The sequence below is a fragment of the Arachis hypogaea genome, chromosome 6 (assembly GCF_003086295.3).
Source record: "Arachis hypogaea cultivar Tifrunner chromosome 6, arahy.Tifrunner.gnm2.J5K5, whole genome shotgun sequence".
Taxonomy (NCBI): Eukaryota; Viridiplantae; Streptophyta; class Magnoliopsida; order Fabales; family Fabaceae; genus Arachis; species Arachis hypogaea.
Genome location: NC_092041.1, coordinates 86,394,810 through 86,419,282, shown reverse-complemented (window position 1 = coordinate 86,419,282; position 24,473 = coordinate 86,394,810). Strand labels below are relative to the sequence as shown.

General features: G+C 39.1%; 1 non-coding gene across 1 annotated transcript; it reads left to right on the top strand.

The window, feature by feature from the left end:
- Nucleotides 1-16,841: 16,841 nt before the first annotated feature.
- Nucleotides 16,842-16,949, top strand: LOC112699920 (small nucleolar RNA R71). Its single transcript, XR_003152851.1, has one exon. It is a non-coding gene; the product is annotated as a small nucleolar RNA R71 (small nucleolar RNA).
- Nucleotides 16,950-24,473: the final 7,524 nt, after the last annotated feature.

The following is a 24,473-nucleotide window of genomic DNA, read 5'->3' as shown; positions in this document are numbered from 1 at the left end:
GAGATAGTCACTAGAGCCTTGATCGCTTGTAGAACAAGAGTGGTTGTCAGTCACTTTGTTCATGAGTGAGAATGGTGATGATCCGTGACAATCATCACCTTCATCAAGTTGAAGAACAAGTGATATCTTGGACAAAGAACAAGCGGAATTGAATGGAAGAACAATAGTAATTGCATTAATACTCGAGGTACAGCAGAGCTCCACACCTTAATCTATGGTGTGTAGAAGCTCCACCGTTGAAAATACATAAGAACAAGGTCTAGGCATGGCCGAATGGCCAGCCTCCCAAAGAGGGTTCAATCATAAAAACATGATCAAAAGATCCAAAGATCGAAAGACTCTCTATCATAATCTAAGAACTAGATGTCCAAAGATCCAAAATACAATAGTAAAAGGTCCTACTTATAGAAAACTAGTAACCTAAGGTGTACAGAAATGAGTAAATGACATAAAAATCCACTTCCGGGCCCACTTGGTGTGTGCTTGGGCTGAGCATTGAAGCATTTTTCGTGCAGAGACTCTTCTTGGAGTTAAACGCCAGCTTTGGTGCCAGTTTGGGCGTTTAACTCCCATTTGGGTGCCAGTTCCAGCGTTTAACGCTGGGATTTCTTGAGGTGACTTTGAACGCCAGGTTGGGCCATCAAATCTTGGGCAAAGTATGGACTATCATATATTGCTGGAAAGCCCAGGATGTCTACTTTCCAACGCCGTTGAGAGCGCGCCAATTGGGCTTCTGTAGCTCCAGAAAATCCACTTCGAGTGCAGGGAGGTCAGAATCCAACAGCATCTGCAGTCCTTTTTGGTCTCTGAATCAGATTTTTGCTCAGGTCCCTCAATTTCAGCCAGAAAATACCTGAAATCACAGAAAAACACACAAACTCATAGTAAAGTCCAGAAAAGTGAATTTTAACTAAAAACTAATAAAAATATACTAAAAACTAACTATATCATATCAAAAACAGACTAAAAACAATGCCAAAAAGTATACAAATTATCCGCTCATCACCAGTTGAGTCCAATATTTAATTGGAGGATTATTCTGCTCTTTGGTCGGCTCCGGTGTCTTCCTCTTAGGATGATCCTCTGGTTGTTGAACCCTCTCTGGCGTTGAACCTCTGGAGCTCTCCATCACTTCTTTGGTGATTGAAGCTTCCACTCGGATGCATGTGTCTCTATCAAACAGGACTCCTGCCTTACTACACAGGCGAGAGATAAGGTTTGGGAAAGCCAGCTTGGCCTGAGTGGAAGTCTTATTTGCAAATTTGTAGAATTCAAAAGGGATTATCTGGTGAATGGTGCACGGAATTGTGATCATCAACAATGGTGCCAATAGACTTGGAGCTCTCAAACGTGAATCACACTTTGTTACAACTTCGCACAACTAACCAGTAAGTGCACTGGGTCATCCAAGTAATACCTTACGTGAGTAAGGGTCGATCCCACGGAGATTGTTGGTATGAAGCAAGCTATGGTTATCTTGTAAATATCAGTTAGGCAGATACTAAATGGTTATGGAGTTTGATCATTTACAATATAAATAAAATGTAAAATAAAGATAGAAATACTTATGTAAATCATTGGTGGGAATTTCAGATAAGTGTATAGAGATGCTTTATCCCTTTTGAATATCTGCTTTCCTACTGGTTTCATCCAATCATTCTTACTCCTTTCCATGGCAAGCTGTATGTAGGACGTCATCATTGTAAATGGATACTTCCCATCCTCTCAGTGAAAATGGTCTAAATGCTCTGTCACAACACGGCTAATCATCTGTCGGTTCTCGATCATGTCGGAATAGGATCCATTGATCCTTTTGCGTCTGTCACAACGCCCAACACTCGCGAGTTTGAAGCTCGTCAAGTCATTCAATCCCTGAATCCTACTCGGAATACCACAGACAAGGTTTAAACTTTCCGGATTCTCAAGAATGGCCGCCAATAATTCTAGCTTATACCACGAAGACTCTGATCTTTCAGAATGGAGGCTAAGAGACACATGCTTGATCTAAGGTGAATGGGAGTGGTTGTCAGGCACGCGTTCATAAGGACGGATGATGATGAGTGTCACGGATCATCACATCCATCAGGTTGAAGTGCAGTGAATATCTTAGAATAAGAATAAGCTTGAATTGAATAGAAGAACAATAGTAATTGCATTAATTCTCGAGGTACAGCAGAGCTCCACACCTTAATCTATGGTGTGTAGAAACTCCACCGTTGAAAATACATAAGTGATGGTCCAGGCATGGCTGAATGGCCAGCCCCTAAAGTCTAAGAACTAAATGTCAAAAGATGTCGAATACAATAGTAAAATGTCCTATTTATACTAGACTAGTTACTAGGGTTTATAAAAATAAGTCTTAGAGTGCAGAAATCCACTTCCAGGGCCCACTTTGGTGTGTGCTTGGGCTGAGCTTGAGCTTTACATGTGCAGAGGCTTCTCTTGGGGTTAAACGCTGAGTTGTAACGTGTTTTTGGCGTTTAACTCTGGTTTGTGACGTGTTTTTGGCGTTTTACTCCAGAATGCTGCATGGAACTGGCGTTGAACGCCGGTTTGCATCATCTAAGCTCGAATAAAGTATAGACTATTATATATTGCTGGAAAGCTCTAGATGTCGACTTTCCAACGCAGTTGAGATTGCATCATTTGGAGTTCTGTAGCTCCAGAAAGCTCATTTCGAGTGCAGAGAGATCAGAATCCAACAGCATCAGCAGTCTTTTTTTCAGCCTCCTATCAGATTTTTGCTCAGGTTCCTCAATTTCAGCCAGAAAATACCTGAAATCACAGAAAATACACAAACAAATAGTAAAAACACACAATTTCAGTCTTTTTAGTACGTTTTTAGTATGTTTTAGTTAGTTTTTATTATATTTTTATTATTTTTTAGTTAAAATTCACTTTTCTGGACTTTACTATGAGTTTGTGTGTTTTTCTATGATTTCAGGTATTTTCTGGCTGAAATTGAGGGACCTGAGCAAAAATCTGATTCAGAGGCTGAAAAGGACTGCAGATGCTGTTGGATTCTGACCTCCTTGCACTCGAAGTAGATTTTCTAGAGCTACAAATACGCAATTTGCGCGCTCTCAATTGCGTTGGAAAGTAGACATCCTGGGCTTTCCATCAATGTTTAATAGTCCATACTTTGCCCGATATTTGATGGCCTAAATAGGCGTTCCAAGTCAGCTCAAGAATTCTGGCGTAAAACGCCGGAACTGGCACAAGAATGGGAGTTAAACGCCCAAACTGGCACAAAAGCTAGCGTTTAACTCCAAGAAGAGTCTCTACACTTGAAATCTTCAATGCTCAGCCCAAGCACAAACCAAGTGGACCCGGAAGTGGATTTTTACGTCATTTACTCATCTTTGTAAACCCTAGGCTACTAGTTCTCTACAAATAGGACCTTTTACTATTGTATTTTCATCTTTTGATTACTTTAGATTTTTAGATCATCTTTGGATGTCTAGTTCTTAGATTATGGAGGCTGGCCATTCGGCCATGCCTAGACCTTGTTCTTATGTATTTTTAACGGTGGAGTTTCTACACACCATAGATTAAGGTGTAGAGCTCTGCTGTACCTCGAGTATTAATGCAATTACTATTGTTCTTCTATTCAATTCGGCTTATTCTTGTTCTAAGATATCGCTTGTTTCTCAACTTGATGAATGTGATGATCCGTGACACTCATCATCATTCTCACCCATGAACATGTGCCTGACAACCACCTCCGTTCTACCTTAGATTGAGTGGATATCTCTTGGATTCCTTAATCAGAATCTTTGAGGTATAAGCTAGAATTGATGGCACCATTCAAGAGAATCCGGAAGGTCTAAACCTTGTCTGTGGTATTCTGAGTAGGATTCAAGGATTGAATGACTGTGACGAGCTTCAAACTCGTGATTGTGGGATGTTAGTGACAGACGCAAAAGAATCACTCGATTCTATTCCGACATGATCGAGAACCGACAGCTGAATAGCCGTGCTGTGACAGAGCGCGTTGAACATTTTCACTGAGAGGACGGGACTGTAGCCATTGACAACGGTGATGCCCAACATACAGCTTGCCATGGAAAGGAGTAAGAAGGATTGGATGAAGACAGTAGGAAAGCAGAGAGACAGAAGGGACAAAGCATCTCCATACGCTTATCTGAAATTCTCACCAATGAATTGCATAAGTATCTCTATCTTTATTTTATGTTTTATTCATAAATCATCCATAACCATTTGAATCTGCCTGACTGAGATTTACAAGATGACCATAGCTTGCTTCATACCAACAATCTCCGTGGGATCGACCCTTACTCGCGTAAGGTTTATTACTTGGACGACCCAGTGCACTTGCTGGTTAGTTGTGAGAAGTTGTGATAAAGAGTTGAGATTGCAATTATGCGTACCATGTTGATGGCGCCATTGATGATCACAATTTCGTGCACCAAGTTTTCGGCGCCGTTGCCGGGGATTGTTTGAGTTTGGACAACTGACGGTTCATCTTGTTGCTTAGATTAGGTATTTTTCAGAATTTTTAAGAATGAATTCTAGTGTTTCAAGGTGATGTTCTTATCATCACCAAAGTTGATTGATTTTCATCAATTTAGCTCTTGAATGCAATGTTCTGCTGAAGCTTGGCTAGCCATGTCTAATTTCTTTAGACTGAAGCTTTAGACTAACATTGCATGATTCTTGGAATTCTTATTAAAAATTTTGAATCTCTTTATTTTCTTTTCCATATAATTTTTGAAAAATCCAAAAAAAAAAATTTACAAAATTCATAAAAACCAAAAATATTTCTTGTTTGAGTCTAGTGTCTCATTTTAAGTTTGGTGTCAATTGCATGTTTCTGTTCTTCTTGCATTTTTTTAATTGATTCATGTGTCTTCATTGATCTTCAAGTTGTTCTTGAGGATTTCCTTGCTCTGATCTTTAAATTCTCTTGTTTTGTGTGTTTTGTTGTTTCTCATATGCATTCTCAATTTGTTAGTGTCAGTAGTATACAAACTTCTAAGTTTAGTGTCTTGCATGCATTGTTTATTTGATTTTAGTTGCATTTTGATTATTCCTCATCATTAAAAATTCAAAAAAAATTTTCAATTTGTGTCTTTTCAAGTCAATAATACAGAGAATTGAAGATTCAGAACATACAGCAGAGGAATTACACAGAAAAAGCTAGGCATTCAAAATGCCTAGTGAGGAAGGAAAACTGGCGTTTAAATGCCAGCCAGGGTAGCATTTTGGGTGTTAAACGCCAGTATGGATACCATTCTGAGCGTTTAACACCAGCATGGCACTAGAGGGAAGATTTTGTTTTTAATTCAGATTTTTTTCAAGTTTTCATAATTTTTCAAAATCAATTCTTTTTCAAATCATATCTTTTCAATCATATATTTTCAAAATCAATTTCTTTCCATTTTAAAAAATACTTGCTAACAATTAATGATTTGATTCAACATTTCAAGTATGTTGCCTTTTCTGTTGAGAAAGGTTTAATGTTTGAATCATATCTTTTCTTGTTAGCCAAGTCATTAATTTTAAGAATAAAATCTTTTTAAATTGTTTTTCAATCATATCTTTTTAAAACTATAATTTTTCAATCATATCTTTTTAATCACATCTTTTTTCAAAATAGTTTTCAATCATATCTTTTTTATTTCTAATTTCAAAATCTTTTTCAAAAATCACTTTATTTCTTTCCCAATCATATTTTTTGAAAATCATTCTTCAATTTTTCAAAATGTTTTTAAAATCTTTTTAATTTATTTTCGAAACTTTCTTCCCCTCTTCTCACATCCTTCTATCTATGGACTAACACTCCTCCTCAATGCACAATTCGAACTCTATCTTTCTAAGTTCGAATTCTTCTACCTCTTTCTTCTATTTTTCTTTTCCTCTGACACCTCAAGGAATCTCTATACTGTGACATAGAGGATTCCATATTTTCTTGTTTTCTTCTCTTTCATATGAGCAGGAGCAAAGACAAAAGCATTCTTGTTGAGGCTGACCTTGAACGTGAAAGGACCTTGAAGCGAAAGCTAAGAGAAGCTAAAGCACTACGCTTTGTAGAGGACCTAACAGAAATCTTCAAACAAGAAGAAGACATGGCAGCCGAAAATAACAACAATGCCAACAATGCAAGGAAGGTGCTGGGTGACTTTACTGCACCTACTCCCGACTTCTATGGGAGAAGCATCTCTATCCCTGCCATTGGAGCAAACAACTTTGAGCTTAAGCCTCAATTAGTTTCTCTAATGCAACAGAATTGCAAGTTCCATGGACTTTCATTGGAAGATCCTCATCAGTTTTTAGTTGAGTTCTTGCAAATCTGTGACACTATCAAGACCAATGGGGTTGACCCTGAGGTCTACAGACTTATGCTATTCCCTTTTGCTGTAAGAGACAGAGCTAGGATATGGTTAGACTCACAACCTCAAGAAAGCCTGAACTCTTGGGAAAAGCTAGTCAATGCCTTCTTGGCAAAGTTCTTTCCACCTCAAAAATTGAGTAAGCTTAGAGTGGAAGTCCAAACCTTCAGACAGAAGGAAGGTGAATCCCTCTATGAAGCTTGGGAAAGATACAAACAACTGATCAGAAAGTGTCCTTCTGACATGCTTTCTGAATGGAGCATCATAGATATCTTCTATGATGGTCTGTCTGAACTGTCCAAGATGTCATTGGATAGCTCTGCTGGAGGATCTCTTTATTTGAAGAAGACGCCTGCAGAAGCTCAAGAACTCATTGAAATGGTTGCAAATAACCAATTCATGTACACTTCTGAAAGGAATCCTGTGAACAATGGGATGAATCAGAAGAAAGGAGTTCTTGAAATTGATACTCTGAATGCCATACTGGCTCAGAACAAAATATTGACTCAGCAAGTCAATATGATTTCTCAGAGTCTGTCTGGAATGCAAGCTGCACCAGGCAGTGCTAAGGATGCTTCATCTGAAGAAGAAGCTTATGATCCCGAAAACCCTTCAATGGAAGAGGTGAATTACATGGGAGAACCCTATGGAAACACCTATAATCCTTCATGGAGAAATCATCCAAATCTCTCATGGAAGGATCAACAGAGACCTCAACAAGGTTTCAACAACAATAATGGTGGAAGAAACAGGTTTAGCAATAGCAAGCCTTTTCCATCATCTTCTCAGCAACAGACAGAGAATTCTAAGCAGAGCCACTCTAACTTAGCAACCATGGTCTCTGATCTAATCCAAACCACTCAAAGTTTCATGACTGAAACAAGGTCCTCCATTAGAAACTTGGAGGCACAAGTGGGTCAGCTGAGTAAGAAAGTTACTGAACTCCCTCCTAGTACTCTTCCAAGCAATACAGAAGAGAATCCAAAAGGAGATTGCAAGGCCATCAACATGGCCGAACTTAGAGAGGAGAAAGAGGCAGTGAGCGCCACTGAAGAATGCCTCAATGGACGTCCAATGGCCCCCAATGAGTTGCCTAATGAGGAACCATGGGAATCTGAGGCTCACACTGAGACCATAGAGATTCCATTGGATTTACTTCTGCCATTCATGAGTTCTGATGAGTATTCTTCCTCTGAAGAGGATGAAGATGTCACTAAAGAGCAAGTTGCTAAATACCTTGGAGCAATCATGAAGCTAAATGACAAGTTATTTGGTAATGAGACTTGGGAGGATGAACCTCCTTTGCTCACCAAAGAACTGGATGACTTGACTAGGCAGAGATTACATCAAAAGAGACAGGACCCTGGGAAGTTCTCAATGCCTTGTATAGTAGGCACCATGACCTTTAAGAAGGCTCTGTGTGACCTAGGGTCAAGCATAAACCTCATGCCTCTCTCTGTAATGGAGAAGCTAGGGATCTTTGAGGTACAAGCTGCAAGAATCTTACTAGAGATGGTAGACAATTCAAGAAAACAAGCTTATGGACTTGTAGAGGATGTTCTGGTAAAGATTGAAAACCATTACATCCCTGCTGATTTCATAGTCCTAGAGACTGGGAAGTGCATGGATGAATCCATCATCCTTGGCAGACCCTTCCTAGCCATAGCAAAGGGTGTGATTGATGTTGACAGAGGAGAATTGATCATTCAAGTGAATGAAGAATCCCTTGTGTTTAAGGCTCAAGGATATTCCTCTGTAACCATGGAGAGGAAGCATGAAGAGCTCCTCTCAAAACAGAGTCAAACAGAGCCCCCACAGTCAAACTCTAAGTTTGGTGTTGGGAGGCCACAACCAAATTCTAAGTTTGGTGTTGAACCCCCACATTCATACTCTAAGTTTGGTGTTGGAAGGTTCCAACATTGCTCTGAGTATCTGTGAGGCTCCATGAGAGCCCACTGTTAAGCTACTGACATTAAAGAAGCGCTTGTTGGGAGGCAACCCAATGTTATATTTATCTATTTTTCTTTGTTATTTTATGTTTTCTATAGGTTGATGATCATGGGAAGTCACAAAATCAATTGAAAAAGCAAAAAAAAGCATGAAAAATAGAAAGAAAAACAGCACACCCTGGAGGAAAACTTGCTGGCGTTTAAACGCCAGTAAGGGCAGCAAATGGGTGTTTAACGCCCAGTCTGGCACCACTCTGGGCGTTTAACGCTAGAAAGGGGCACCAGACTGGCGTTAAATGCCAGGAAGGGGCAAGAAGCCGGCGTTAAACGCCAGAAATGGGCACCAGCCCGGCGTTTAACGCTAGAATTGGCAAAAGGAGCATTTTTGCTTGCCACTTGGTGCAGAGATGAATTTTCCTTGACACCTCAGGATCTGTGGACCTCACAGGATCCCCACCTACCCCACCACTCTCTCTCTTCTTCACCATTTCACCAATCACCTCAACACCTCTTCCCCAAAAACCCCTCACCTATCAAATCCCACTATTCTCTTCACCACTCACATCCATCCTTCATAAAACCCCACCTACCTCACCATTCAAATTCAAACCCTTTCCCTCCCAAACCCACCCATAATGATCGAACCATACACCCCCTCTCCACTCCTATATAAACCCATCTTCACTCTTTCATTTTCACGCAACCTAAACACTACTTCTCCCCCTTGGCCAAATCACAAAGCCACATCCATCTCCTCTATTTCTTCTTTTTCTACTCTCTTCTTCCTTCTTTTGCTCGAGGATGAGCAAACCTTCTAAGTTTGGTGTGGTAAAAGCATTGCTTTTTGTTTTTTCATAACCATTTATGGCATCTAAGGCCGGAGAAACCTATAGAAAGAGGAAAGGGAAGGCAAAAGCTTCTACCTCCAAGTCATGGGAGATGGAGAGATTCATCTCAAGGGTGCATCAAGACCACTTCTATGAAGTTGTAGCCATGAAGAAGGTGATCCCCGAGGTCCCTTTCAAACTCAAAAAGAGTGAATATCTGGAGATCCGACATGAGATTCGAAGAAGAGGTTGGGAAGTTCTTACCAACCCCATTCAACAAGTCGGGATCTTAATGGTTCAAGAGTTCTATGCCAATGCATGGATCACCAAGAACCATGATCAAAGTGTGAACCCGGATCCAAAGAATTGGCTTACAATGGTTCGGGGGAAATGCTTAGATTTTAGTCCAGAAAATGTAAGGTTGGCATTCAACTTGCCCATGATGCAAGGAGATGAACACCCTTACACTAGAAGGGTCAACTTTGATCAAAGGTTGGACCAAGTCCTCATAGACATTTGTGAAGAGGGCGCTCAATGGAAGAGAGATTCAAGAGGGAAGCTGGTTCAACTGAGAAGGCATGACCTCAAGCCCGTGGCTAGAGGATGGTTGGAGTTTATCCAACGTTTAATCATTCCCACTAGCAACCGGTCCGAAGTTACTATAGACCGGGCTATCATGATTCATAGCATTATGATTGGAGAGGAAGTAGAAGTTCATGAGGTTATATCCCAAGAACTTTATAAGGTGGCAGACAAGTCCTCTACCTTGGCAAGGTTAGCTTTCCCTCATCTCATTTGTCACCTCTGTTATTCAGTCAGAATTGACATAGAGGGAGACATCCTCATTAATAAGGACAAGCCCATCACTAAGAAAAGGATGGAGCAAACAAGAGATCCAACTCATCATGAAATCCCTGAGATGCCTCAAGGGATGCACTTTCCTCCACAAAACTATTGGGAGCAAATCAACACCTCCCTAGGAGAATTGAGTTCCAACATGGGACAACTAAGGGTGGAGCACCAAGAACATTCCATTCTCCTCCATGAAATTAGAGAAGATCAAAGAATCATGAGAGAGGAGCAACAAAGGCAAGGAAGAGACATTGAGGAGCTCAAGCACTCCATAAGATCTTCAAGAGGAAGAACAAGCCGCCATCACTAAGGTGGACCCGTTCTTTAATTTCCTTATTCTTTATTTTCCTATTTTTCGAATTTTTATGCTTATGTTTATTTATGTTTGTGTCTTATTACATGATCATTAGTGTCTTAGTGTCTATGCCTTAAAGTTATGAATGTCCTATGAATCCATCAACTTTCTTAAATGAAAAATGTTCTTAATTGAAAAAGAGAATAATTGCATGAATTTTGAATTTTATAACAGATTAACTATTTTGATGTGGTGGCAATAATTTTGACTTCTGAATGTATGCTTGAACAGTGCATATGTCTTTTGAATTTGTTGTTCATGAATGTGGGCTCTTGAAAGAATGATGAAAAAGGAGACATGTTACTGAGGATCTGAAAAATCATAAAAATGATTCTTGAAGCAAGAAAAAGCAGTGAATTCAAAAAAATATAATAATAAAGTCATGATCCAAGGAAAAAAGAGTGTGCTTAAGAACCCTGGACACCTCTAATTGGGGACTCTAGCAAAGCTGAGTCACAATCTAAAAAGGTTCACCCAGTTATGTGTCTGTGGCATGTATGTATCTGGTGGTAATACCGGAAGACAAAGTGCTTTGGGCCACGGCCAAGACTCATAAAGTAGCTATGTTCAAGAATCATCATACTTAACTAGGAGAATCAAGAACACTATCTGGATTCTGAGTTCCTATAGAAGCCCATCATTCTGAATCTCAAAGGATAAAGTGAGATGCCAAAACTATTCAGAGGCAAAAAGCTAAAAGCCCCGCTCATCTAATTAATACTAATCTTCATAGATGTTTTTGGAATTCATTGCATATTCTCTTCTTTTTATCTTATTTGATTTTCAGTTGCTTGGGGACAAGCAACAATTTAAGTTTGGTGTTGTGATGAGCGGATAATAGTCCATACTTTGCCCGATATTTGATTGCCCAAATAGGCATTCCAAGTCAGCTCAAGAATTCTGGCGTAAAACACCGAAACTGGCACAAGAATGGGAGTTAAATGCCCAAACTGGCACAAAAGCTAGCGTTTAACTCCAAGAAGAGTCTCTACACTTGAAAGCTTCAATGCTCAGCCCAAGCACACACCAAGTGGGCCCGGAAGTGGATTTTTACGTTATTTACTCATCTTTGTAAACCCTAGGCTACTAGTTCTCTACAAATAGGACCTTTTACTATTGTATTTTCATCTTTTGATCACTTTAGATCTTTAGATGATCTTTGGACGTCTAGTTCTTAGATTATGGAGGCTGGCCATTCGGCCATGCCTAGACCTTGTTCTTATGTATTTTCAACGGTGGAGTTTCTACACACCATAGATTAAGGTGTGGAGCTCTGCCGTACCTCGAGTATCAATGCAATTACTATTGTTCTTCTATTCAATTCGGCTTATTCTTGTTCTAAGATATCACTTGTTCCTCAACTTGATGAATGTGATGATCCGTGACACTCATCATCATTCTCACCCATGAACGTGTGCCTGACAACCACCTCCGTTCTATCTTAGATTGAGTGGATATCTCTTGGATTCCTTAATCAGAATCTTCGTGGTATAAGATAGAATTGATGGCGGCATTCAAGAGAATCCGAAAGGTCTAAACCTTGTCTGTGGTATTCTGAGTAGGATTCAAGGATTGAATGACTGTGACGAGCTTCAAACTCGCGATTGTGGGGCATTAGTGACAGACGCAAAAGAATCACTGGATTCTATTCCGACATGATCAAGAACCGACAGCTAAATAGCCGTGCTATGACAGAGCGCGTTGAACATTTTCACTAAGAGGACGGGACTGTAGCCATTGACAACAGTGATGCCCAACAAACAGCTTGCCATGGAAAGGAGTAAGAAGGATTGGATGAAGACAGTAGGAAAGCAGAGAGACGGAAGGGACAAAGCATCTTCATACGCTTATCTGAAATTCTCACCAATGAATTGCATAAGTATCTCTATCTTTATTTTATGTTTTATTCATAAATAATCCATAACCATTTGAATCTGCCTGACTGAGATTTACAAGATGACCATAGCTTGCTTCATACCAACAATCTCCGTGGGATCGACCCTTACTCGCGTAAGGTTTATTACTTGGACGACCCAGTGCACTTGCTGGTTAGTTGTGTGAAGTTGTGGTAAAGAGTTGAGATTGCAATTGTGCATACCATGTTGATGGCGCCATTGATGATCACAATTTTGTGCACTAATGCTCAAACCCTTGGATCCTTTTTACCGTTGCCTTTTGATTTTAAGGACTATTGGCTTTTTCTGCTTGCTTTTTCTTTTTCTTTTATATATTTTTTTTGCCAATTTTTTTTCGCAAGCTTTTTTTTTTCACTGCTTTTTTTGCTTCAAGAATCAATTTTATGATTTTTCAGATCATCAATAACATTTCTCTTTTTCATTATTCTTTCAAGAGCCAACAATTTTAACATTCATAAACAACAAGATAAAAAATATGCACTGTTCAAGCATTCATTCAGAAAATAAAAAGTATTGTCACCACATCAATATAATTAAATAAATTCAAGGATGAATTCGAAACTCATGTACTTCTTGTTCTTTTGTATTAAGAACATTTTTCTTTTAAGAAAGGTGAAAGATTCATGGAATTATTCATAACCTTAAGACATAGTTACTAAATACTAATGATCATGTAGTAAAGACACAAACATAGGCAAACATGAAGCTTAAAAACCAAAAAATAGAGAGATAAGAACAAGGAAGTTAAGGAATGAGTCCACCTTAGTGATGGTGGCGCCTTCTCCTTGAAGGACCAATGGTGTTCTTGAGCTCCTCTATGTCTCTTCCTTGCCTTTGTTGCTCCTCCTTTATAGCTCTTTGATCTTCTCTAATCTCATTGAGAATGATGGAGTGTTCTTTGTGTTCCACCCTTAATTTGTTCATGTCATGACTCAATCCTTCTAGAGAAGTGTTGAGTTGTTCCCAATAGTTGTTTGGAGGAAAATACATCCCTTGAGGCATCTCAGGGATTTCTTGATGATGAGCTTCCTCATGCGTCTCTTGAGATCCATGAATAGGCTCTCTTGTTTGCTCCATCCTCTTCTTAGTGATGGGCTTATCCTCTTCAATGAGCATGTCTCCTTCTATGACAACTCTAGCTAAGTAGCATAGATGGCAAATGAGATGAGAAAAAGCTAGCCTTGCCAAGGTGGAGGGCTTTTCAGCTACTTTGTAGAGTTCTAGAGAGATGACTTCATGAACTTCTACTTCCTCTCCAATCATGATGCTATGGATCATGATGGCCCGATCCACAGTTACTTCGGATCGGTTGCTAGTGGGGATGATGGAGCGTTGGATGAACTCCAATATCCTCTAGCCACAGGCTTAAGGTCCAGTCTTCTCAATTAAACCGGCTTGCCTTTTGAGTATCTTTTCCATTGAGCTCCTTCCACACATATGTCCATGAGAACTTGGTCCAACCTTTGATCAAAGTTGACCCTTCTAGTGTAGGGGCATGCGTCTTCTTGCATCATAGGCAAGTTGAATGCCAACCTTACATTTTTCGGACTGAAATCTAAGCATTTCCCCCGAACCATTGTAAGATAATTCTTTGCATTCGGGTTCATACTTTGATCATGGTTCCTAGTGATCCATACATTGGCATAGAACTCTTGGACCATTAAGATTTTGACTTGTTGAATGGAGTTAGTAAGAACTTCCCAACCTCTTCTTTGGATCTCATATCGGATCTCTGGATACTTATTTTTCTTGAGCATGAAAGGGACCTTAGGGATCACCTTCTTCTTGGCCACAACTTCATAGAAGTGGTCTTGATGGGCTTTTGAGATGAATATCTCCATCTCCCATGACTCGGAGGTAAAAACTTTTGTCTTTCCTTTCCTCTTTCTAGAGGTTTCTCTGGCCTTAGGTGCCATCAATGGTTATGAAAAAATAAAAAAGCTATGCTTTTACCACACCAAACATAGAATGTTACTCGCCCTCGAGCAAAAGAAGAAAGAATAGATGAAGAAGAAAAAGATATGGAGGAGAGGAAGAGAGATGTGTATTCGGCCAAGTGGGAGAAGAGAGGGTTGTGGTGTGTGAAAATGAAGAAGTGTGGAGGGGTTTATATAGTAGAGGGAGAGGGGTTTGGGTTCGGTCATTTAGGGTGGGTTTGGGTGGTAAAGAGATGTTGAATTTGAAGGTAGGTGTGGTTTATGGGGAAGAGTATATGGATGTGAGTGGTGAAGAGGTGATGGGGAAGTGAGATTGAAGTAATTGGTGAAGGGTGTTTGGGGAAGAGTGTTATTAGATTGTGTGAAGAAGAGAGAAGGTGAGTTGAGGTAGATGGGGATCCTGTGGGGTCCACAGATCTTGAGGTGTCAAGGATTTTTTCATCCCTGCACCCTTTAGGCGTGTAAAACGCCCTCTATATGCAATCCTGAAGTTTAACGCCAGACTGCAGCATGTTTCTGGCGTTAAACGCCACTTCCATGCTTGTTTTGGGCATTCAATGCCAATCTGTAGCATGTTTCTGGCGTTGAACGCCACTTCCATGCTTGTTTCTAGCGTTTAACGCCAGCTCTCCTCAAGGTGTAATCCTGGCGTTTAAACGCCAGACTGCTACTTGTTTCTGGCATTCAACGCCAGCTTCATGCTCTGTTCTGGCATAGAAGGCCAGCCAGATGCTCCTTACTGGCATTTAAATGCCAGTAAGCTCTTCCTCCAGGGTGTGCTGTTTCTTCTGCTGTTTTTGATTCTGTTTTTAATTTTTGCAATTGTTTTGTGACTCCACATGATCATAAACCTAATAAAACATAAAAGAACAATAGAAATATAGATAAATAAAAATTGGGTTACCTCCCAATAAGTGCTTCTTTAATGTCAAGAACTTGACAATGAGCTCTCATGAAGCTTCACAGATCATCAGAGCATTGTTTGGACCTCCCAACACCAAACTTAGAGTTTGAATGTAGGGGTTCAACACCAAACTTAGAGTTTGGTTGTGGCCTCCCAACACCAAACTTAGAGTTTGACTGTGGGGGCTTTGTTTGACTCTGTATTGAGAGAAGCTTATCGTGCCTCTTTTCCATGTTTACAGAAGGATAACCTTGAGCTTTAAACACAAGGTAGTCCTCATTCAATTGAAGGACTAGTTCACCTCTGTCAATATCAATCACAGCTCCTGCTGTGGCTAAGAAGGGTCTTCCAAGGATGATGCATTCATCCTGATCCTTCCCAGTGTCTAAGATTATGAAATCAGCAGGGATGTAAAGGCCTTTAACCTTCACTAACACGTCCTCTATCAATCCATAAGCTTGTTTTATTGACTTGTCTGCCATCTCTAATGAGATTCTTGCAGTTTGTACCTCAAAGATCCCCATTTTCTCCATTACAGAGAGTGGCATAAGATTTATACCTGACCCCAGGTCACAGAGAGCCTTCTCAAAGGTTATGGTGCCTATGGTACAGGATATTAAGAATTCACCAGGATCTTGTTTCTTTTGAGGTAGAGTTTGCTGAACCCATGTATCTAGTTCACTAATGAGCAAGGGAGATTCACCTTCCCAAGTCTCATTACGAAACAACTTGGCATTCAGCATCATGATGGCTCCTAGATATTGAGCAACTTGCTCTTCAGTTACATTTTCATCCTCTTTAGAGGAAGAATAGTTCTCAAAGCTCATGAATGGTAAAAGAAGGTCCAATGGAATCTCTATGGTCTCTAGGTGAGCCTCAGATTCCTTAGGTTCCTCAGTTTGGAACTCTTTTTTGTTCAGAGGACGTCCCAGGAGGTCTTCCTCACTGGGATTCACATCCTTCTCCTCCTTTATGCATTCGGCCATATTGATTATATCAATGGCCTTGCATTCTCTTTTTGGATTCTCTTCTGTATTGCTTGGAAGAGTACTAGGAGGAGTTTTAGTGATTTTCTTACTCAGCTGACCTACTTGTGCCTCCAAATTTCTAATGGAGGACCTTGTTTCACTCATGAAACTTAAAGTGGCCTTAGATAGATCAGAGACTATGTTTGCTAAGTTAGAGGGGCTCTGCTCAAAATTCTCTATCTGTTGCTGAGAAGATGATGGAAAAGGCTTGCCATTGCTAAACCTGTTTCTTCCACCATTATTAAAGCCTTATTGAGGCTTTTGTTGATCCTTCAATGAGAAATTTGGATAATTTCTCCATGAGGAATTATAGGTGTTTCCATAGGGTTCACCCATGTAATTTACCTCTACCATTGCAGGGTTCTCAAGATCATAAGCTTCTTCTTTAGAAGATGCCTCTTTAGTACTGTTGGATGTATTTTGCCATCCATTCAGACTTTGAGAAATCATGTTGACTTGTTAAGTCAACATTTTGTTCTGAGCCAATATGGTATTCAGAGTATCAATTTTAAGAACTCCCCTTTTCTGAGGTGTCCCATTACTCACAGGATTCCTCTCAGAGGTGTACATGAATTGGTTATTTGCAACCATGTCAATGAGTTCTTGAGCTTCTACAGGCATTTTCTTTAGGTGAATGGATCCACCTGTAGAATGGTCTAGTGACATCTTAGAGAACTCAGATAGACCATCATAGAATATATCTAAAATGGTCCACTCTGAAAGCATGTCAGAAGGACACTTTTTGGTCAACAACTTGTATCTTTCCCAAGCTTCATAGAGGGATTCACCATCTTTTTGCTTGAAGGTCTGAACATCCACTCTAAGCTTGCTCAACTTTTGAGGAGGAAAGAACTTGGCCAAGAAGGTCGTGACCAGCTTATCCCAAGAGTCCAGGCTATCTTTAGGTTGTGAGTCCAACCATGTTCTAGTTCTTTCTCTTACAACAAAAGGGAAAAGCATGAGCCTGTAGACTTCAGGATCTACTCCATTAGTCTTAACAGTATCACAGATCTGTAAGAATTCAGTTAAAAACTGATAGGGATCTTCTGATGGAAGTCCATAAAACTTGCAGTTCTGTTGCATTAGAGCAACTAGTTGAAGCTTCAGCTCAAAATTGTTTGCTCCAATGGCAGGGATTGAGATGCTTCTTCCATAAAAGTTGGAAGTAGGTGTAGTATAATCACCAATCATCCTCCTTGTATTATTGTTGTTGTCATTATTTTTGGCTGCCATCTCCTCTTCTTTTTCAAAAATTTCAGTAAGGTTGTCTCTGGATTGTTGTATTTTAGCTTCTCTTAGTTTCTTCTTCAGAGTCCTTTCAGGTTCAGGGTCTACTTCAACAAGAATGTTCTTGTCCTTGCTCCTGCTCATATGAAAAAGAAGGAAACAGAAAATAATAATAGGGATCCTCTTTACCACAGTAGAGAGATTCCTTTATGTAAGTAGAAGAAGAAAAGAATAGAAGAAGAAGGGAAAATTCGAACACAGAAGGGAAGGGAGGGTTCGAATTTTAAGATGAAGAGAAGTCTTAGTAATTAACTAAATAAATAGAAAGAGATGAGAGGGAGAGAATTTCGAAAATTGTTTTTGAAAAATAGTTAGTGATTTTCGAAAATTAAGAGAAGAAATAAAATTAAAATTAAAATTTGAAACAATTAGTTAATTAAAAAGAATTTTGAAAAAGAGGAAGGAATTTTCGAAAATTAGAGAGAGAAAAGTAGTTAGGTGGTTTTGAAAAAGATAAGAAATAGTAAAACAAACAAAAAGTCAATTAGTTAGTTGAAAAAGATTTGAAATTCAATTTTGAAAAGATAGAAAGTTAGAAAAGATTTTTGAAATCAATTTTGAAAAAGATATGATTTGAAAAAGATATGTTTAAAAAGATATGATTGAAAAGATATTTTGAAAAAGATTTGATTTTTAAAATTAAAATTGATTACTTGACTAACAAGAAACTAAAAGATATGATTCTAGAATTCAAAGATTGAACCTTTCTTAACAAGAAAGTAACAAACTTCAAATTTTTGAATCAATCACATTAACTGTTAGTAAAGTTTTTGAAAATTTGAAATAAAGATAAGAAAAAGATTTTAAAAATCAATTAAAATTTTTTTTTCGAAAATATAAAAAAATGAAAAAGATTTGATTTTTGAAAAGTTTTGAAAAGATAAGATTTTTAAAATTGAAATCTTGACTTGACTAACATAAAACAACTAATTTTAGAAATTTTTTACTAAGTCAACCCAAAGATTTCGAAATTTATGAGAGAAATAAGGAAAATGTATATTTATTTGATTTTTGAATTTTTAATGATGAGAGAGAAAAATACAAAAATGTCTCACAACATGAAAATTATGAATCAAAACACATGATGCATGCAAAAACACTATGAATGTCAAGATGAACACCAAGAATATTATGAAGATCAAGATGAACATCAAGACTTATTTTTGAAAATTTTCAAGAAAAGAAAAACATGCAAGACACCAAACTTAGAAATTTTTCATGCTTAGACACTATGAATGCAAAAATGCATATGAAAACAACAACAGACACAAAACAAGAAAATATGAAGATCAAACAAGAAGACTTACCAAGAACAACTTGAAGATCATGAAGAATGCAATGCATGAATTTTTCGAAAAAAATGCATAAATTTTAAAAAACATGCAATTGACACCAAACTTAAAAATTGACACTAGACTCAAACAAGAAACACAAAATATTTTTGATTTTATGATTTTTTTTAAACTTTTTTGGATTTTTCGAAAATAATCTTTAGAAAAACGAAAAATAGGGGAAAAAAATTTTTTGAAAGATTTTTGAAAACTTTTTGAAAAGAAAATTACCTAATCTGAGCAACAAGACGAACCGTCAGTTGCCCAAACTCGAACAATCCCCGGCAACGGCGCCAAAAACTTGGTGCACAAAATTGTGATCATCAACAATGGTGCCAATATACTTGGAGCTCTCAAACGTGAATCACACTTTGTCACAACTTCGCACAACTAACCAGCAAGTGCACTGGGTCGTCCAAGTAATACCTTACGTAAGGGTCGATCCCACGGAGATTGTTGGTATGAAGCAAGCTATGGTCATCTTATAAATCTCAATTAGGCGGATAATAAATGGTTATGGAGTTTGATAATTTAAAATATAAATAAAACGTAAAATAAAAATAGGGATACTTATGTAAATCATTGGTGGGAATTTCAGATAAGTGTATGGAGATGCTTTATCCCTTTTGAATCTCTGCTTTCCTACTGCTTTAGTCCAATCATTCTTACTCCTTTCCATTGCAAGCTGTATGTAGGGCGTCACTGTTGTCAATGGCTACGTCCCATCCTCTCAGTAAAAATGGTCCAAATGCTCTGTCACAGCACGGCTAATCATCTGTCGGTTCTCGATCATTTCAGAATAGGATCCATTGATCCTTTTGCATTTGTCACTACGCCCAACACTCGCGAGTTTGAAGCTCGTCACAGTTATTAAATCCCTGAATCCTACTCGAAATACCACAGACAAGGTTTAGACTTTCCGGATTCTCAAGAATGGCCACCAATAATTCTAGCTTATACCATGAAGACTCCGATCTTTCGGAATGGAGGCTAAGAGACACGCGCTCGATCTAAGGTAGAATGGGAGTGGTTGTCAGGCAGGCGTTCATAAGGACGGATGATGATGAGTGTCACGGATCATCACATCCATCAGGTTGAAGTGCAGCGAATATCTTAGAATAAGAATAAGCTTGAATTGAATAGAAGAACAATAGTAATTGCATTAATTCTCGAGGTACAGCAGAGCAACACACCTTAATCTATGGTGTGTAGAAACTCCACCGTTGAAAATACATAAGTGATGGTCCAGGCATGGCCGAATGGCCAGCCCCCAAAGTCTAAGAACTAAACATCAAAAGATGTCTAATACAATAGTAAAATGTCCTATTTATACTAGACTAGTTACTAGGATTTACAGAAATAAGTCTTAGTGTAGAAATCCACTTCCAGGGCCCACTTTGGTGTGTGCTTGGGCTGAGCTTGAGCTTTACACGTGTAGAGGCTTCTCTTGGGGTTAAATGCTGAGTTGTAACGTGTTTTTGGCGTTTAACTCTGGTTTGTGACGTGTTTTTGGCGTTTTACTCTAGAATACAGCATTGAACTGGCGTTGAACGCCAGTTTGTGTCGTCTAAGCTCGAATAAAGTATGAACTATTATATATTGATGGAAAGCTCTGGATGTCTACTTTCCAACACAGTTGCGAGCGCGCCATTTGGAGTTCTATAGCTCCAAAAAATACATTTTGAGTACAGGGAGGTCAGAATCCAACAACATCAGCAGTCCTTTTTTCAGCCTCCTATCAGATTTTTGCTCAGGTCCCTCAATTTCAGCCAGAAAATACCTGAAATCACAGAAAAACACAAAAACTCATAGTAAAGTCTAGAAATGTGAATTTTGCATAAAAACTAATAAAAACATCCCTAAAAGTAGCTAGATCCTACTAAAAACTACCTAAAAATAATGCCAAAAAGCGTATAAATTATCTGCTCATCAGTGAACCTCCACCTCATTACCCCACATGATGCAATGGATCATTACTACTCTTCTAACAGTAACTTCAGAACCATTGCTAGTGAGAAGTATGGAGCATCCAACGAAGTCCAGCCAACCTCTAGCAACTAGTTTGAGATCCATTCTTCTCAATTGGCTTAGTTTGCCTTTCTTATCGTTGATCCACTTAGATCCGGGCAAACATATGTCTTCAAGGACTTGATCTAGCTTCGGATTAGCTACAACCCTTCTATTAAAGGAGTTGGGGTCATCTTTTTGCGGAGGCAATTTGAGAGTCCCCCTCACCTTATCCAGATCAAAGTACAGCAATATTCCTCGAACCAAGGTGCGCCAAGTATGGATTGCTCACCTTATCCCTCACTTTATATGTAGTTGTGGGTGGATTGCTCTCTTTCTTTTTTCTTGATGTGGATCTTCCACTTCTTGGAGCCATAGAAGGTAAATAACTAAAAGAGCAACGCTCTTGCCACACCAAAATAGAGAGAGAGGAGACGTGGGAGAGAGGAAGAGAGGCATGAGGGAGAATGGGGAATTCGAATGATGAGGAAGAGGGAGGGAGGGTAGGTCCTTTATAAAAGGAAAAAGATAATTAAATTGAATTTGGAAGATATGATTAGAAATTAAATTGAATGAAGAAAGATAAAAAAAGATTTGAAAAAGATTTAAAAAAGATTGTGGAGAGAGATAGTAGACATAATTAAAAGATGTGAAAGATAGGATGTAGATTAAAAGGATTTGAAAAATAATTGAATTTTGATTTGAAAAGATGAGATTGAAAGTTGAGTTGTGAAAAATATATGGTTTAATTTCAAATAAATTTAAAAAGATAATGATTTGAAGAGAAGATTGATGAAAAGACATGGTTTTGAAAAAGATACGGTTTGACCAAGTCAACCCCCTCCTTCCTTGGAATTCGAATGAATGGCTAGCCTTCTTTATGGGCGTTAAATGCCCAGGGAACCCCAGGTGGCGTTCAATGCTAGCTTTTCATCCCTCAATGGACGTTGAATGCCTAGGAAACCTCCCTGGTGGCGTTCAACGCCAGCTTTTTGCTCCATTTGGGGTGTTGAACGCCCAAGAAACCCCCTGGTGGCATTCAACACCAGCTCTTCTTTCCTCAATAGGCATTGAACGCCCAGGGAACCCCCTTGTGGCGTTCAACTCCAGCCTTTCTATCCTCTTCATAGTGTTCTGAATTCAATTCTGATTGTTCTTGTTTTTAATCTAAGTGATGCACATGATCACAAGTATTAAACAATAAGGGAAGATGATGAAAGTTAATAAAGAATGAACTGGAATTGAATAAAACTAAGATTAAGTAAAAGAACTAAAAATAGTAATATGCTACATATGGTTGGTTTGCCTCCCAACAAGCGCTTCTTTCCGTCATTAGCTTGACGTTCCTGCTGCTATGTTAGCAGCAGAGTGGAGTTCTCGTGCTCCAAAGTATCCCCTAGATAATGCTTGACCCTCTATCCATTTACTGTGAATCTTTTTGTAGAGTGTCTGTCTTAGAGCTCTATATAACCGTAGGGTGAGACATTAGTAACCAGAAAAGGTCCTGTCCACCTGGACTTGAGCTTCCCAAGGAAAAGCTTGAGTCTAGAATTGAAGAGTAAGACCTTCTGTCCCAGCTCAAAGACTCTAGAGGAGATCTTTTGATCATGCCATCTCTTAGCTATTTCTTTGTAAATTTTTGCATTGTCAAATGCAGCTTGCTGGAATTCATCCAGCTCATTTAATTGGAGCAGTCTTTTGTCTCCTGCAGCCTTGGAATCAAAATTGAGGAATCTGGTTGCCAGTAGGCTCTGTGTTCCAATTATACTGGTAATTGACATACCTTCCCATAGACCAGTTGGTAGAGGGACATCCAAATAGGGGTCTTAAAAGCTGTTCTATATGCCCACAGGGCATCATCTAATTTCCATGCCCAATCCTTCTTGGAGGTGCTCACTGTCTTTCCAGGATTCTTTTAAGTTCTCTATTGGAGACCTCATCTCACCCATTTGTCTGCAGATGGTATGGAGTTGCCACCCTGTGGTGAACACCATAATGGTGCAGAATTGAGTCAAGTTGTCTGTTATAGAAAGGAGTGCCTCCATCACTAATCAGTGTCCTTGGGACACCAAATCTGCTGACAATATATTTTTGGAGGAATTTCATCACCACTTTAGTGTCATTGGTGGGTGAAGCAATTGCCTCAATCCATTTAGAGACATGGTCTACTACCATAAGGATGTACATGTTCGAATATGAGGATGAAAAGGGCACATAAAATCTATTCCCCATACATCGAATAGCTCAATTTCTAAAATTCCTTATTGAGGCATCTCATTATTATGAGGGAGATTGCCGGCCCGTTGACAACTGTTACAGATGCGGACAAACTCTCTAGAGTCCTTGAAGAGCATTGGCCAATAAAAGCCGCTCTGAAGGACCTTGGTGGCTATACACTCATCTCCAAAGTGGCCTCCATAGTCTGAGCTATGGCAATGCCATAGGATTTGCCACGTCTCTTCTTCAGAGATGCAACGACGGATTATGCCGTCTGAGCACCTTTTAAAAAGGTATGGTTCATCCCATAAGTAATACTTAGCATCATGGACGAGATTTTTAACTTGCTGTCGATTGTATCCCTCCGGGACGAACTTAATTGTCGTGCAATTGCAATGTTAGCAAACCAAGGTGCTTTGCTTATTAAAAAGAGTTGTTCTTCAAGGAATGTCTCAGCTATCTCTGTAATGGGAGGAGACGTCCCTGCTGCAGGTTCAATCCTGGACAAGTGGTTAGCTACCTAATTCTCGGACCCTTTTCTGTCTCTTATTTCTATGTCAAATTCTTATAAGAGCAAGACCCATCTTATCAATCTGGGTTTAGAGTCCTGCTTGGATAGAAGATACTTGAGAGCAGCATGGTCTGTATAGATGATGACCTTAGATCCTATTAAGTAGGATCTGAACTTGTCAATGGCTTAAACCACTACAAGTAGCTCCTTTTCTATGGTGGTGTAATTTCTCTGTGTGTTATTTAAAACACAACTGGCATAATAAATGACGTGTAAGAGGTTATCATGTCTCTGCCCCAGGACGGCACCAATTACATGATCACTGGCATCACACATCAATTCAAACAGAAGATTCTAGTCAGGTGCAGATAAGACAGGTGTAGAGATAAACTTTGCTTTCAAAGTTTTAAAGGCATCCATACACTCTTTATTAAAAATAAAAAGAGTGTCAGTGGCTAAGAGATTGCATAGGGGTTTTGAAATTTTGGAGAATTCTTTGATAAACCTCTTGTAGAATCCTGTATATCCTAAGAAGCTTTTGATTGCCTTGACATTAATAGGTGGTGGTAATCGCTCAATTACTTCCACCTTGTCCTAATCGACCTCTATCCCCTTGTTGAAAATTCGGTGTCCAAGAACAATGCCTTCAGTCACCATGAAATGACATTTCTCCCAATTTAAAACTAGGTTAGTTTCTTGACATCGTTTTAGAATCAGGGCCAGATGGTCAAGGATGGAATCAAAGGAATCCCCAAAGATAGAGAAATCATCCATGAATACTTCAAGGAATTTCTCAACCATATATGAAAATATGGAGAGCATACACCTTTGAAAGGTGGCAGGTGCATTACAGAGGCCAAATGGCATTTTCCTGTATGCAAACACTCCATATGGGCATGTAAAAGTTGTCTTTTCTGATCTTGGGGATCTACTGCAATTTCATTATAGCATGAATATCCATCCAGGATGCAGTAAAAAGCATGCCCAGCTAGTCTCTCT